The 17,614-nt window shown below is 41.3% G+C and overlaps 1 long non-coding RNA gene across 2 annotated transcripts; it reads right to left on the reverse strand.

The window, feature by feature from the left end:
• Positions 1-3,626: 3,626 nt before the first annotated feature.
• Positions 3,627-10,983, reverse strand: LOC143981638 (uncharacterized). Of its 2 annotated transcripts, XR_013274335.1 has the most exons (4): positions 9,910-10,983; positions 9,681-9,806; positions 9,518-9,602; positions 3,627-9,322 (listed from the first exon to the last, which is right to left on the reverse strand). It is a non-coding gene; the product is annotated as an uncharacterized LOC143981638 (long non-coding RNA). The 2 variants fall into 2 exon arrangements; XR_013274334.1 differs by having other exon boundaries at positions 9,518-9,806.
• Positions 10,984-17,614: the final 6,631 nt, after the last annotated feature.

The raw sequence follows: 17,614 nt of genomic DNA on the forward strand, positions 1-17,614 counted from the left end.
TTATCAAGATCACTTGTCATATAACATTACAGTACAAAAGATTTAAAATATGAGCTCTGGTGTACATTGTGCGGAGAAGTGGATATGAATAAACGTGTACATTATATTGTATGACATTCTTTCAATAAAAATGAAATTATAATGAAATTATGATCCCTACAGTATAAATCACATGACCTTTTGACATTAAATACCCCTATGCATTTCGACCTTGGGAATTAATAGTCTTCCTTAGGGGGCTTCAGATATTTCTGTAATAATATCAAAAAAGGGCAAAGGGTATACATTTCATAAAATTAATATTAAATTGCTTATCAATGCTGACAGCAAAATAGGTAATTTGTATTTACCAAATCTACAAAAACGATTCTGCTTGAACCAGAGACTTTTCCTTTAAAAAGACCCAGACGTCTTCCCTGCAGGTAATCCCGGGCCCCGCTGGCACTATGTCCGCCCCACAGCACCTTGCAGTTCCTGGCACCACCCCTTCCCCTCCCCTTTCTCTACATAAACCTTGCCCATGATGGGCAAATCACACGCCTGAGAAAGGAATACGCATGCTCCGAATGCAAGCGCTCAAGCCACGCCCCCTGTTCTCAAGCACCTGACGATTCCTGCCGACGTGACCTGCTGTGAGAATCTCCAGCCTCAGAGCTACAGATGCCATCGGAGCGGCCAAGGACTGACCTATCACTGCTGTCCAGCTGGAACAGGGGGAATATCCAGAACTGCTAAAAGAACCACAAATACCAATGCCTGTATAACACTTCTCAAATGTGAGTTTACTTTTAAAGCAAATTAAAGCTTTCTTAACTAATTTATTACGCTTAGCCCTTGTACACACGGTCGGACATTCCGACAGAAATGGTCCGATCGGACCATGTTGTCGGATAATCCAACCTTATGTGGGCTCCATCGGACTGTTTCCGTCGGAATATCCGAGCGACAAAGTTTTAAAGCAGGGCTATAACATTTTCCGACAACATGATCAGACCATGTCCGATCGTTTGTAGAGAATTCCAATCGGACAAAGTGCCACGCATGCTCAGATCAAATTCCTACACCAAAGCTATTGGCTACTGGCCTGAACGTAGTCCTGTCGTAACGAAATAACGTCATCACGTTACGAACGATCGGATTTTTGACAACTTTGTCCGACTGTGTGTATGCAACACAAGATTCAGACAAAATCCGTTGGACAAAATCCAACGGATTTTGTTGTCGGAATGTCCGACCGTGTGTATAAGGGCTTAGAGCAGCGCTGCTCTCTTTTCCTTCTTCTCAGGTCTGTGGTGGGCAGCCAGTGAAGGTGACACATTTGATCAAACACCTTCAACAGAACAGCTAAAACCAGAGAAACCTGCATGGAATAACATTAGGGGGTCTTCAAAATACGCTCAATGAAGTTGTGCATTTAGTAAGCAATATACATCTGTGTTTCTGGGTTCTTGAGCTAAAACTGAACTTTTATACGTTGAAAACCCTCCACTTTGGTTCATATTACCTTCATAAAAAGGATCACACTACTGTATAGGAAGCTGACAATCAGTTTGACACCAAACATGTCCATGTTACAAGGTCCAGAAGGCTGATGGGACACATTTAACCTCCTAAGAGAGATATACAGTTGTGCCCAAAAGTTTGCATCCCCTGGCAGAAATGGTGACATTTTGGCATTGATATTGAACGTTAGTAACATTGTACTACTTTGAGTGGGGGGGGGGATTTTCAGTTATGATCACTGCTATAAGCAATAGTTTTAACTGTCATGAATGGCTTCCATTCATAACAGCTTGCTTATTGTGATTGGTTGCACCAATACCAGTATTAGTACCGATACTAAGTAATTGCATAATTATTGGTACTCCTGCAAATCCGCCGATACCTGAAACTGATCAACAACATTGCTCAGCAGCTAAAACAGAAAGATAAAAAGAAACATTGTTTCATTTTGTATATATTCATTTTTCTTCATCTACAGATCAAAGGGATGAACTTCAATCTGTAGTTGAAGTCAGTTTAAAGCAACCTGTCAAGTTAAAAAAATAAAAAGTTGTGTTTTTTTTTGTTTTTTTATTAAATGTTTCTTTGTATGAACCCTTAATTTACTATATTCAGCCCTAATTAACTCCTTATTCTCCTTCTCCAGTTAATATTTTTTTCCTACTGATTTGTTTTTTCGTTCCCTTCTATTTTATAAACGAAACTATTAAAGTGGAGTTGCCCCCCAAAAAATAAAACTACTTAAAATTCTTAAAAAAAATCAAAAAAAAATAATTGGCAAAAAAAAAATTTTTTACTCACCTCTAAATACCGGTTGCTAGGGGGTCCCTCGTAGTCTGCCTTCTTCATTGCCCGGGCTGGTGACATCACTTCCCCTCGCGCCGCACATTCACCTGGGACCTGTCACGTGTCCCAGGTGACTGTACGGCGTATCACGGCGCCCTGCGCCGCTCGCGCATGCGCAGTGGGTGCCCGGCTGTGAAGCCACAGCCGGGTGCCCACAGTATGCATGACGGCGCCGCGAGCGGAGCGGGGAGCGAGGGGGGGGCTTCGTTCCCCCGCATCGCTGGAACCCGGGACAGGTAAGTGTCCGATTATTAAAAGCCAGCAGCTGCAGTATTTGTAGCTGCTGACTTTTAATTTTTTTTTTTTAGGGGGTACCCCACTTTAACAATTTTTTTGTTTTTGTTTGCTTTGTTTGCTCTTTTTACACCTTTAACACATATTTACACGTTTCACATTGAAAAAAGAGCAAAATATTTTTTTTTTTTAAATTGTATTTAATTTGTAAATAACTTTTCAATGCTTTGTACCAGCTGAAGTGTAAACAAAACAGTTGCCGGCAGGTATCGGTAATTGGTATCAACGAGTACTAAAAAAACAAATAATATCAGTCCATCCCTAGTTGTATTGATGTTATCGCTATGATTGGTCATAGTTATCAGGATACCCTGGCTGCTCACAGCGGTTGGGTACCAAGCACCGTGGAGGCAGTGGTCACAGGATCACGTTGCTGAGCAGTGCCAGTGTGTATGTTCTAAGTGACTTACCAATACAACGCTTAAGCCCTTAGCCGCCGCCACCCTGCAGTAAATGTACTGTAGATGGGAGGCAAGTGGTTAAAGACACCTGCTTAGTTTTTGGGTTTAATACCGCTTTAACTCCTTGGCGCCGACACTACGCATAAATACGGCTTCTCGGTGGGTGGGCTTTAACGTTGAGCATCCGCATATATGCGGCCCTGTGTAAGCTACTTACCATGCTGAGGACGCACTCCCTGCATGCTCCCAGCATGGCAGCCAGCGGGATTCGGTAAGCTCCCAATGCATACTTGCAATCGGGAGATTTCTGATCATGTGACCAATGTGACAGTCAATCAGAGCGGTCACATGAACCGAATGCCCACCTTCTGGCTTTTAGAACTCTTAAAGGGCCGAGAGGCGGTCAGCTCCAAGGGGTTAATGACTGTTGTTCTTGCACCCCACTGCTTTAGTCACACGCAGACCCTTTGGAGATTAGAACATGAAGTTAGACACATACAATGTATCTCTTAATATTCATTATCGGTTATTACTGGTCAGAATGCCTGGTAACACAATAAGAACGCAGACCAAGTATACTTTGTCCTTAAAACTTTATTAAAATGTAACATTACATATAACATTTTCTTGACCATTTTTAGTTAAAAAAATCCTCCAAACACACCAGGATTAACCTCACAGGATTTTTTTTTCTAGCCATCCTCAGCAAAAAAAACACCATCCCACATATATCTATGCCAGCCATTGTCAAAGCCATTATGGAGTTTGGCTTAGTAAGTAACTTCAAAGCAAACTATGAGAAAACTGAGGCCCTAAACATATCCTTGCCCAAAATTACTTTATCCCAACTGCAGTATACATTTGTGTTTAAATGGCAGCAGAAGACTATTAAATATCTTGGAAATCAGATTCCTACCTCCTTGTCTATGGGACATACTAAAACATTTCATATGAAAATGGCTTAATGTAGCTTAACGTGTAATAAAGTACCTAAACCTCAATCAATTGCCCTGAAACTTTGCACAGCCTAAGTTTTTACCTTTCCAAAACTATCCTATAAATTATCTGAATTTTGGTGTTCTACAAAGCAAACTAGGGACATTAAGCTTGTTTTTTTAGGGTGTTTACTGTGGTTTAATGTACTAAAAAGACCTTAAATATATTAACCAATTTCCCCCAAACTTCACACAATAGAAGACCCTAGCCATGCCAACATATTCTGAACATTTCAGCTCATTTGTTAATCACGCCAAAAGTTATTTACGTTAAGCTATATTTTATAATGCTAAAACATTTAATGTGAAAATTGCTTATTGCAGCTTAAAGTGTAATAAAGTGTCTAAACAATCTCAATCAATTGCCCTGAAACTGCACAGCCTAAGTTTTTACCTTTCCAAACCTTTCCTACAAATGATCTGCATTTCGGTGTTCCACAAAGCAAACTAGGGACTAGGGATGAGCTATGAGTTCGAGTCGAACATCAGCTGTTCGATTGTTCGACGAAGATCGACCATTATGGGGCATTCGCTCCAAATTTGAGTGGCGCATCACACCCCATAATGCACTGCGTCATCACAATTAATTGCTGGCTGATGATTGGTCAAGCATGCACTATGACCTGCATGCTTTGGCCAATCACAGCGCCATCAGCAAAGAGCCATAATTGGCCAAGTCCACGCCCCACACTATATAAGGCCATCTGCACGTTGGCCTTGTGTAGTGTGTTGCTGGCGGAGAGAGAGATAGAGAGAGAGAGAGTTTCCTTTCATTTACTTTCAGCAGTTTATTCAGTTAGCTAGATCTCACTGCAGACCTTCCTGGTGTACTGTTTCTAATATACTTCAGCGAGGCAGTTTATTCAGTCAGCTGCAGAGTATTTATATATAAATAATAAAATATTATATATATATATATATATATATATATATTATATATATACTGTATCCTGCATATATATCCACTGCATTCTAGTCTAGTCAAGCCTATACCTGACTACAGGCCATTCCTGGTGTACGTATTCAAAGACACTTTCAGGTAGGCAGGTCAGGCAAGTGATTCAGTGATCTGCAGTGCATAAAGCTATATATACAGTCTCCTACATATATATCCACTGCATTCTAGTCTAGCCAAGACTATACCTGACTGAAGGCCATTCCTGGTGCAATTTTTCTAGTAAACTTCAGGTGGTGTTTTGCTAATCCAATTTTACAGCATGTCTGGAAGGCCACCAAGGAAAGGCAGAGGCCACAGGCCACTAAAAGAGGGCAAACAGGCTATGTGTCTACAACCAACAGTGCTGGTCGTGGACACGGAGCATCCTCAGCATGTGGCCATGGGGCACACTTGTCCTTTTTTTCGACAGCTGGCCATGTTGAGCCACAACATGCAGAAGAGTTGGTAGGTGTCCCAAGCACTTGCAGGTAATCTGCTAGTGGTACACCTAAATCCAATTGTAGCAGGCAAATTTTCCTACACCAGATGGTAAACCGTCAAAAGAAATTTCATCCCAGCCATCCACATGCTCAGCGGCTGAATGCTAGTTTGGCTAAATTGCTAGCACTCCAACTTCTGCCTTTTCAGCTGGTAGACTCTGCCCCCTTTCGAGAATTTGTGGAATGTGCGGTACCTTAGTGGCAGGTTCCATTTTTTTTTCTCGGAAGGCCATTCCGGCATTCTAGCGGCATGTGGAAAGTAATGTCTTGGCCTCATTGGACAGGGCTGTCAGCTGTAAGGTGCATATTACCACTGACTCATGGTCCAGCAGGCATGGACAGGGACGTTACCTTTATTTCATGGTGCACTGGGTAACCATGCTGGCAGCTGGGAAGGATGCAGGACAGGGTGTAGTAATGTTGGATCTTGTTCCACCACCACGTCTCCAAAATGCTGGTAGTGGTGATTCTGCCACACCTCTCTCCTCCACCCCCTCCTCTTGTTCTTCCTTTATGGCCTCTTCCTGTGCAGATTTGTCCTCAGAACCAGTGGTGCTCCATAGGCGTTCTAGGGGCTAGGCAAGCACGCAGGCAAAAAGATGCCATGCGGTGCTTGAGTTGGTCTGCTTAAGGGACAGGAGACACACTGGGGCAGAGATTCTGGCAGCTCTGCAGGGGCAGGTTCAGTGGTGGTTGATGCCAACCCAGCTTCAGCCGGGAATGGTGGTTTGCGACAATGGCACCAACCTCCTCTCCGCCCTCTAACAGGAACACTTGACCCATGTTCCCTGTTTGGCTCACGTCCTTAATTTGGTGGTGCAGCGGTTCTTGTGCAGGTACCCGGGCTTACAGGATCTCCTGAGGCAGGCCAGGAAAGTCTGTGGGTGTTTCCGCCGGTCATATAGTGCCAGTGCTTGGCTGGCTGACCTTCAGAGGGAATGCAACCTGCCCAAGAACCGCCTTATCAGTGACATGCCCACCAGGTGGAACTCAATGGTGGCAATGCTGCAGCGGCTGCACACGCAGCAGAGGGCCATCAATGAGTACCTGTGCGAGTATGGCACCAGGACAGGGTCAGGGGAGCTTGGCTTTTTTTCACCACGCCAGTGGCTAATGATCATGGATGCATGTGCTCTTCTGTCACCATTTGAGGAGGCCACAAGGATGGTGAGCAGTGCCAGTGCATGCATCAGTGATACTGTCCCTCTTGTCTTCCTGTTGGAGCACACGCTTCGTGGAATAATGGACAGGGCACTTGAGGCAGAACAGAGGAAGTGAAGGACTTCCTTACCTCTCAAGGCCCCCTTAATCCAGACAGTATTCCTGCAGGCCCACCTATCACACAGGAAGAGGAGGAGGAGGATTGTGTCAGCATGGAGGTGAAGCCTGGCACTCAGCATCAGCAGCAGTCTTCAAGGGATCGTTTTCAGTCCCCAGAAACCCATGAAATTGTATGTGGCTGTGTGTACGTGATCTGAACGCGCACTCAGTGCTGCTGGAGGCTTTGTAACCGATCACAGAGTGTGCCTGTCGGTTGATCGGCTCACCTTCATAAAAATGAATCAGTCTTGGATCACCAGCTACCAACACCAGATGTTGATGTAACTGATTAATTTTTTATGAATGTGAGATCCCTTGAAGACTGCCTATGATGATGCTAAGTGACTATACTATTATGCTGAGTGACTATCCTATACCTCCTCAATCTTCATGTTGATAGCTTCTAAGAACAGTTTTTGTTCTGGGCACCAAAACCAATGCCTAAAGCCCAATTTTTTTGCCCCTGTTTAACGGGGGCATGTAATTGAAATTTTTGATCCAATATTTCACAGCAGGGCCAGTTCCTGTGCCCACCAAGCGTAACTGTGAGGGCGTACAGTGTTTTGATACCACCAACACCTAAGGCCCAAATTTCTGCAGAGTATATAGGGCAGGCCGTATAGTATATACAGTCGGTCCCTTACTTTCAAACATTCAACTTACAAACGACTCCTACTTACAAACGGAGGGAAACAACAGGAAGTGAGAGGACTAGGAAGAGAAATTCTCTCCTCTAAGAGTTAATATGGCTAAAGGGTGTCTCCACTGATGCTTTATTATCACCAATCCTTGTTTCCCTAAAAACCCCACATTTTCAAAATCCAATTGTCATTGGAACTGAAAGTGAGGTGAAATCAGGGGCACAGACAGCAAAAAAAATGTTACAGGGGTGATGATAACCCTTCCCTATGTTATCCAAAAAGCATAAAAATAGATTTTTTGGGCTGGAGCTACACTTAAAATAAATGTACCTGTTCCAAATTACAAACAGATTCAACTTAAGAACAAACCTACAGCCCCTGTCTTGTTTGGACCACTTGTATACTGCTGTTCAGAGTATTTAGGGCCTGGGGGCCCTACGCCTTTTCTTTTTTTAATTTAGGTGCGGGGTTCCTCTCATTATCCATACAAGACCCAAAGGGCCTGGTAATGGGCTGGGGGGGCACCCATGACGTTTTTCTGAATAATGTTATCCCTATTGCTGGGACCCGACATTACATTAAAGCCGCAAGCAGTTTTAAATGACTGGACTGTGACGGGACTGTTCTAAACAGGGGAAACACGCACCACTTTACAGGTATTCTATAGACACCCACCAGGTATGATATTTAAAGGAATATTTCACTTTTATTTTTTCACTTTAAGCATCATTAAAATCAGTGCTCCTGAAAAAACTGCAGTTTTTAAAGCTTTCTTTTGCATTGGTACATGTCCCCTGGGGCAGAACCCGGGTCCCCATACCCTTTTTAGGACAATAACTGGTATATTAGCTTTTAAAATTCGAACTTTTGATCTCTCATGTTCAGGTCCCATAGACTTTAACGGTGTTCGATTGATCGCGCAAACTTTCGGTCTGTTCGCATTTTCTGGATGCGAACCGAACAGGGAGGGGGTGTTTGGCTCATCCCTACTAGGGACATTAAGCTTGTTTTTTAGGGAGCTTAATGTGGCTTAACTTACAAAAAAGTCCTTCAATGTTAACCAATTTCTCCCAAACTTCACACAATAGAATACCCTATCCATGCCAACATATTCTGAAAATGTCAGCTCATTTGGTTAATCACACCAAAAGTTATTCATGTTAAGCTATATATTACAATGCTAAAATTTTTTATGTGAACAGCTTAATGTAAAAAGAGGTTAAAGTACCATAATGTGCCTTAACCTCAATCAATTGTCTTGAAACTTTCACAGCCTACGTTCTCAACTTCCCAAACCTATCCTATAAGTTTAATGTATTTCAGTGGTCCACAAGGCAAACTAAGGACATTAAGCTTGTTTTTTAGGGAACTTAATGTGGCATAATGTACAAAAAAGACCTTAAATGTTAACCAATTTTCCCCAAACTTCACACAATAGAAGACTCTAGCCATGCCAACATATTCTAAAAATTTCAGCTTATTTGGTTAATCACACCAAAAGTTATTCACATTAAGCTATATATGGAAACGCTACTTGTTATGAAAGAATTAATGTACCTTCATCCTATTACTAAATAGACATTTGGACAGTTGTGGAGGAAACATGGACTCTCGTGGTACGGTATAAACTTACAACAGTCAATTTACAAAAATATATACATTTATTATACACAAATACACACATCATAAAAAGCCTTCAATAGTAGATAAATTACATTGGATGCTGCTAATCATGGAGCATCCACTTGTCTGACACAAATTGGAAGAACTTTGATATATATAATAATTATTCTGCGCTGTTACACAGATTTGTTTGTCCAGTTGCACACTCTACATGTTTCGGGGTAACCCCCTTCTTCAGGAGTATATTAGGTCAGAAAATGATCTACAAGAAAGCATATAAATCAAATATACAGTATTAGAATCAAAAACACATAACTAATAACCAACCTTCATGGTATACAGTCATGCATCTTAAATCAATAAAGATAGAGTCCAATATGCCCCTCAGTATATCCCTCAACATTAAGGATTAGGCCCGTGTGAAATGGTTGATTTGGGAGCAAAAAAGTGAACTCACCCACATAGCCGGCGTCACAAGGCCAAAAATTGGCAATCTCCCGGGCGAGTGCGGGAACCAGGAAAAGTGAAGTCACATAAAAAGCCTGTTGCATAAAAAAGAAGAAATTCAGATAATTAAATTCAAAGAATACAATCAAAGCATTTCAATTGGTGATACACACCTATGAAGTCTTCACTAATCAGTGCATGTAATTTAGGCGGGGAGAGAGTGTGTTATCCAAATGGATTATTAAAGTCAGGTGTAGATGGAAATAGTCCAAGGAGCCATCCAAAGCCACACATGAATTCTATATAATATATAGAGAACATTAAAGAAACTTATTGTTAGAATGATTGAAACATCTTAGCACCGATCTAATCCTAATGAGAGTAATCAAAAGAAACGCCAACCTATCTGAGAGATGTCAAAGCATAATGTCAAGATCACATCATGTGGGTTGGATATACTCAATAGGGATCCAAGTTTCAAAGAATGTTCACAATTCAGTATTACACAGGATCTCAGACAAACACCAGATCCACCAGGATCTGTGGAAAAACATATCTTTAGAAGTGGTTCATATAGGAAACACATCATAAAGGTAATACCAGCGCATATAGCAAGACACATACCAGTTGATCAATTCCACAGAATGTCTCTCCACCGCCATGCAAGCTGCCACAGGGAACATCTGAAAAATCAGTTCCCCTTAAATACCATGAGATACACCTAATTCCTATCTGTTGAGACATCATTAGCGTTCGCCGAAGCCCCGCAATATGACATCAATGGATACGACTCCAGACTGTGCACGTGCACAGTACTGTGTGACGATTTGTAAGGCCGCGTACACACGGGCGGACTGTCTGTCCAACTTAGTCCACTGAAACACATTTCAGCGGACAGTCCGCTCGTGTGTGGGCTTCAGCGGACTTTTTCAGCGGACAGTCTGGCGGACTAAGTCTTTCGGAATTTCCGTAATACAGTCCGTCCAACTTTGGTTTCAGCGGACAGTCCGCTCGTGAGTAGGCTAGTTGGACGGACTAAGTATGGCGCATGCTCAGAAAGGATTTACACGGCGGAAGGTTGCATTGCTGTGTATTGGACGTCGTATTTCTAGTCCCGTCGTACGTGCTGTACACGTCATCGCGCAAGCTTTCAGCAGACTGTCTGTTCATCGTGTGTGGTCAAATCCGTTCATTCAAAAGTAGGACGGACTGTCCGTCGGATTGTCTGACGGACTTAGTTGGCCAGACAGTCCGCCCGTGTGTACGCGGCTTTAGTGTGAAACACAAAAAACAAAAATGTTGGCCCATCCACAAGTCTGATATCTGTGTGCGCCATCTAGTGGATCTAACACAGAAGACAAGAGTGTGGGGAATCACCCAAGGTAAATAGACCTCCAAAAAAAGCCCGAAGTTGGACATGTAGAGTAATGGCCTTTATTAGAGAATTAAATAATGGGCTATGGCGCTAAAACCCAATACATGTGCAACTCTGTGCATAAAAGTATATGTAAATTTAATTAATATAACAGTGCTATCAAAATACTTTTAATATGTCTAGCATGTGCATATATGTGCTAGTACTACAGTGGCCCATACATATAATACTTATGCTAATAATAACAAATTCATAGAAATTCCTAGGAAATTCATAAAAAACATCAAAAAGAATCAAAAAAATGTGCGAATTGATTATCTCAACAAACATGCAAAAATCGTGCAGAATATATAGTCCCAAAGAACGTCTTTATATATAAGAACTTTTCAAAATCGCATTCTGAAATCGCTGGAAAGTCGCATGCTGTAATATTTCAAGTGGTGGTAGTAGGATAAAGTGACTAGTGCAAAAAAGGTGCCAATCATCAATGTAGAGAGAAACACTCTGCCCCGGTGCGCCACTCAGTATTGTGGTAATGTGATTGCTCTCACCAGATCGAATACCCCTATGGGGTTGGACAGGCTTTCACAGTATAAGCCACTGTGCTGCTAACTGAACGCTGCTGCTGGTGCGCTGGGAGAATATTCGCTCTTTCCTTCATATGTACTCCGTAATTATGTGCATGGAGGAAAGAGAAGCATATCCATGGTGCAAATACATTTTAAAACCGTTTTTATTTGGTTATAAAAAGAGAGTTACTCACATTTGCTCGTAAAACAATTCGCATGTATGAACGAACAGCAAAACAAACTCCGCCGGCCGCTGCTGGCTATGGAAAAGGTGCACGTACGTGGCCACGCCCTACGCGTTTCGTCAGAGTGACGTTTTCTGGAGCGGCCATATTGGTGCACCTTCAAGTTTAAATGGGGTGCAGTGCTCCACTGCGCTTGCGCGGATCAAACCGTGCCACCTTGGATATGGGAATTCCCTATTCTACGATCTAATTACTCCTCCTCCAATATGTATACTATGTATTGGAGGTGTGTCACTGTTTTATTATGTATAATGGCATGTCCCCTGCATTTGGTGATTGTATATGCATGCGTGGAGCACTGTAGCCTACTTCTCATGGCTGGATGAGCTTGCTGCTGACCAGATAATTACTACACATATAATATCCATAAACTGATACGGTCCCGAGATATTTATGTAAATATACACAAAGAAAAAAAAAAAGAAAAAAATGAAAACATAACATATAGCTCAAAATAGAATTAACTTTACAAATTAACATTATGGATTAAAATATCAATAAAAATAAATATATTAAACTAAAGAGATTCATATGTGAATATCATAATTGCTCTAAATGGAGGGACCTGATTGTGTTCAAAATATGAAACTGAAGATCCTCAATGCTAAATATAATAAAAATGTAAAATAAAATTAAAATTAAAATGTCAGAAGGGGGGAGATATTCCTTCTCCAATCAGAAGGGTTATATTTATAGAAAAGGGAAACGTAAAAATTCAAAGGTTTTTAACCATTATTAGTTAATTAGATTTTTGTTCCTCAAAGGCCTAATTTCTTATGATAAGTTGGCAATCCTTATTATTGTTTACATGGGGCTGCAAAAGAAGATCTTTATCTGGCCTGAACTAATTACGTCAGTTGCAGTTGTTCAGCAGAATGTTGATATGTAGTTTTTGTTTACAAACGATTTTTATTTGGTACATAGAGAAAGTATAAAGAGTAAGCATAGATATAATATAATAAGTGCAATGTATATCAAGACAAACATAGAAAATCACCATAGATACAAAAAATTTTCTACTTTTTACCCTCATGTTATTATGTCTGTATCAATATGTGAAAAAACATTGTATGTTAAATACATCATTTTCAACCCTGATTTCTATATGTCCTGAATTGTCCCAAGGCCTAAAGGGGAAAAAGAAGGTTTTATTCAGGGTTGCAAATTTCCTGTTGCTTGACATTTCATCACATCGATCTGGTGAGAGCAATCACATTACCACAATACTGAGTGGCGCACCGGGGCAGAGTGTTTCTCTCTACATTGATGATTGGCACCTTTTTTGCACTAGTCACTTTATCCTACTACCACCACTTGAAATATTACAGCATGCGACTTTCCAGCGATTTCAGAATGCGATTTTGAAAAGTTCTTATATATAAAAACGTTCTTTGGGACTATATATTCTGCACGATTTTTGCATGTTTGTTAAGATAATCAATTCGCACATTTTTTTGATTCTTTTTGATGTTTTTTATGAATTTCCTAGGAATTTCTATGAATTTGTTATTATTAGTATAAGTATTATATGTATTGGCCACTGTAGTACTAGCACATATATGCACATACTAGACATATTAAAAGAATTTTGATAGCACTGTTATATTAATTAAATTTACATATACTTTTATGCACAGAGTTGCACATGTATTGGGTTTTAGCGCCATAGCCCATTATTTAATTCTCTATCTTTCACCTCCCCCTCTCATCCAAGGGGTGGAGGATCTAGGCATAGGCAGCTTTAACCCCATATTAATATCCCCACTCACATGTTTCATTTTATTCATTTATTTTAGTCACAGATAGAGGGGGTAGTCCGTAGCGCGACTTTATTTATTTACTTTCTCTTAGTGGGGACTTTCTGTTCACAATTCAAGTTGCAGCAATGGACATTTTTAGATATGTCAACAGTAGAACGGTTAATTTGATGGAAGTGTTCAATCAGGAACATGTAGTTATTAGGCAGGATTTAGACACTGCCTTGAGAAACAATTAAGAGTATGGTGGGATGTGGCCATACTTGAGATGTATATAGCTGAAAAAATAACTCCCAAAAGGTTACGATGGGATGTCTCCCCAAATGATGCGATTAATGACAAGAATTTAATGGAAGAATGGTACAAATTCTTTAATCAAAGTAAGACTGAGCTTTTACAAAAAATAGTGATGAGACGTCAGCACAAACTAAAGAATATAGAAACGGAAGTATTACAACTTAGGGACCAACTCATACCATTCAAGGAGACAGCGGAATACATCGATAAAGAAAAAGGATTGCAAGAGGCCATAAAGAAGTATGACAAAGAATTGCAACAAGAGAAACAGAAAAAATTTAAGAGGGACGTGTTGGATTATAAGAACCAACAGGTCTACAAGTGGCAAACGGATAGTAACTATAATGATGAAGATAATGAAATATCAGTAATGGAGGAATCGAGGGAAAATTCAATCCATGGTGAGGAACAACAGTGGCATCAGACCACACAAATACAGAATGGCACAATAAGACCAGACATTCCTTTTACTCCACTACACAGGAGACCAGAAAGTAGGGCCCCAGCAGAACATGACCAGGATAGATATCGAGGTAATCGTACCCCCTAAGACAGGTATTTGCACCCACTTCTCGGCATAGACTCTCACGGGAGTCTATGCTGTTTCCTGTCCCACCGCGCTGTCTGCTGGGACACACACGGGTCCCAGAGACAACGTGGACCATTCCTATTGCTCTGCGTGACTCGCGCACGCGTAGTAGGAAGCCGGGAAGTGAAGCTGCAAGGCTTCACTTCCCGAATTCCTCAACTAGAATGGCGGCGGCAGCAGCTGAGAGCCTAGTGATCGATCGCTCTCGGCTGCCGACATCGCTGGACCCCGGGACAGGTGAGTGTCCATTTATTAAAAGTCAGCAGCTGTAGTATTTATAGCTGCTGGCCTTTAATATTTTTTTAGTAGGTGGAATCCCTCTTTAATACACATTTTTTGATATTGGGGGTGGGACATCAGAATGATGTTCCCACCCTTGTGCAAGGGTGTTATGACGATATCATCACGTAATTGCTAGGATTTTAGAGCCTCTTGTCCACTGGAAATATTCCTCTCTGCGTTATCCCACTGTCAAGACTTCAAATATCTAATTGTTAATTGCAAAAAGCCCATATTTTCGGAGAGGCAGATAGATCTGGGAAATGGCGAGACTTTGGTTTAAAGGGAGTACTTATATAATTGCTGGCAAAAGGGACAACTCTCTCTGCCACAATACCAGAAGAGGGGACAGGATCGTCTGGGTTACTTTCCTCATAAATAAGCATGAGGTCCCTGAGGGCTCGGGATTCGTCCATTGTGAAATGTTTAACTTGCTCGGTAAGCTCCTTTTCCACTTTTTTATTATTTCAAACAAATCTGTAGGTTAGTCTACGGGCAAAAAAGATAAAGGTCCTTAATAGTTTCTGATATATTGATTGATTGGGCTGGGCAAAAGCCCAATCCCAAGTTTAATGTGGACCGTTGTGCCAAACTGCGTTTAATAGTAGTTAGATTTATGATATTGAGCTATGAGGATTGGATAAACAAAGGCACTCAGATTCCCCTGCTTCTTGGCCTCCTGAAGGGCCAAGGCAGGATCCCCCTAGATAGTATTCCCTGCAATGTGGGTGTTAAGTTACTACCTGTAGCCTGTTCCCTCATCTGGGATGACACCTCAGGACGCTTCTTATGTTTGGGGGTCAGATGGTGAAGGTGCGCCACTTCGAGTACGTTTGTTAGAACGTGTTGGTACTCCAGATAGGCGACCCTGTGCCTGAGAAAAGGGAGAGGTAGGTAATCATGAATCAGATTCAGTCATTTCCTCATTCCTAAACTGGGCTGTCGAATTAGGTCTCCTCCCACGTCCCCTGCCTCCCCCATCTCTACCTATCCATTTATAGGCGTAGCCTTGCAAGATGGCCAATTTGTGCAAATTTAATTTCCTTTGTTTTCTCCCTGTTCATAGTATCCAGTCTCTCTCTAACCTCTTTCCATTTAGTGTTTAAATTATTTCAAAAACGTGCATACTGAGCATTAAGGAATTCAATCTCTTTTTCCAAAAGATCCATATCAGTCGTATGGTTCTCCACCAATAATAACATCAACTCCCTATTGCTGGTTGTAAGAACCTGTTCCCACGATTTCTTAAAAACCTCAGTAGGATTTTTTGTGTCAGACAAGTGGATGCTCCATGATTAGCAAAATCCAATGTCATTTATCTACTATTGAAGGCTTTTTATGATGTGTATTTGTGTATAATAAATTTAGATATCTTGTAAATTGACTGTTGTAAGTTTATACCGTACCACGAGTGTCCATGTTGCCTCCACACCTGTCCAAATTTCATATTAAGCTATAGTTTACAATGCTAAAACATTTAATGTGAAAATAGCTTAATGTAGCTTAACGTGTAATAAAGTGCCTTAACCAAAGTTTTTACATTTCCAAAACTATATATATATATATATATATATATATATATATATATATATATATATATATATGTGTAATACTCCCACATATGTCTGCAGTAGTTTGTATTAAATTTTCATGCTCATGGGCTGTGCATAGTCCCATGGCCAGAAGGAGATTATATATATAAAAAGAAATATCATATCAGACACCCATATGTGATATGATAATAAAAATATCATATCAAAACACCCATGTATAGTGTATTGATGAAATTGTCATATCGCACACCCATATATGGTGTAATAGTAAGTGCACTTAGATAGTGACTTTGTAATGTACCATAATGTGCCTAAACCTCAATCAATTGTCTTGAAACTTTGCACAGCCTAAGTTCCCAACTTCCCAAACTACCCAATAATTTTTATGGGTTTTAGTCTCCTACAAGGAAAACTAGGGACATTAAGCTTGTTTTTTGGGGAGCTTAATGTGGCTTAACATACAAAAAAAGAGCTTAGATGTTAACCAATTTCCCCCAACTTCACACAAAAGAAGACTATCCGTGCCAACATATTCTGAAAAGCTCAGATCATTTGATAAATCACCACAAAAGTTATTCACATTTAACAATTTTTTTACAATCCTTAACCAGTTGCAGACTTTGGGTATACTAGACACGCCCACAAACATGTCATCAGTGTTCACAGGGCTTGTCCAGTACATCCAGTCCTTCTGCTCTGCTGCTGGGACTCTTCCCTGTCTTAGTACCCAACAATTCAGCAGGAGCTGTAAAAAAAAAAAAAAGCAGGCTGACAATGTTTATCAACAAACAAATCACAGAAAGTTACATTGATACATTGCGGCTGATTTACTAACATGAATGCGCTGTGTCGGTTCATACCTTCATTTGTGTGCTAGGTAAATTTTCAAGTGAGCGTATGAACCGGCGCACGCGTAAGAGCAACACATAATATGCCGGCACAATTCATAGTAGTGAACACCGTATCGTTAGCAGTTCATTCACACAGGGGCAACACGACTTCCAGCGCGACTTTGGGAGACAACTTGGACGCGACTTGAGTAAATCACAGCGCGACTTGCGGCGACTTACAACATGACTTTTTTGATAAAAAAAACAGCATGGGTTCCCCTCCAAGAGCATACCAGGCCCTTCAGGTCTGGTATGGATATTAAGGGGAACCCCACGGCAAAAAAAAAAGGCGTTGGGGTCCCCCTCAAAATCCATACCAGGTCCTTCAGGTCTGGCATGGATATTAACCACTTGGGATCCGCGCTATTGCCAAATGACGGCATTAGCGCGGACCTACATTTCCGGGACTACGTCTATTGACGTCGTCCCCTGCACGAGCGGCCTGCGCGCCCCCTGAGGGGCGCGCGCGGTGCGCTCTGTGATCGGCGAGTCCATGAAACTCGCCTGATCACCGATCCGTGAAAGGGGTCGATCCCGACCCCTTATCACGTGA

This window comes from Lithobates pipiens, unplaced genomic scaffold, assembly GCF_037356315.1.
Source record: "Lithobates pipiens isolate NorthernLeopardFrog02 unplaced genomic scaffold, aLitPip1_a1.2 Scaffold_16, whole genome shotgun sequence".
Lineage (NCBI taxonomy): Eukaryota > Metazoa > Chordata > Amphibia > Anura > Ranidae > Lithobates > Lithobates pipiens.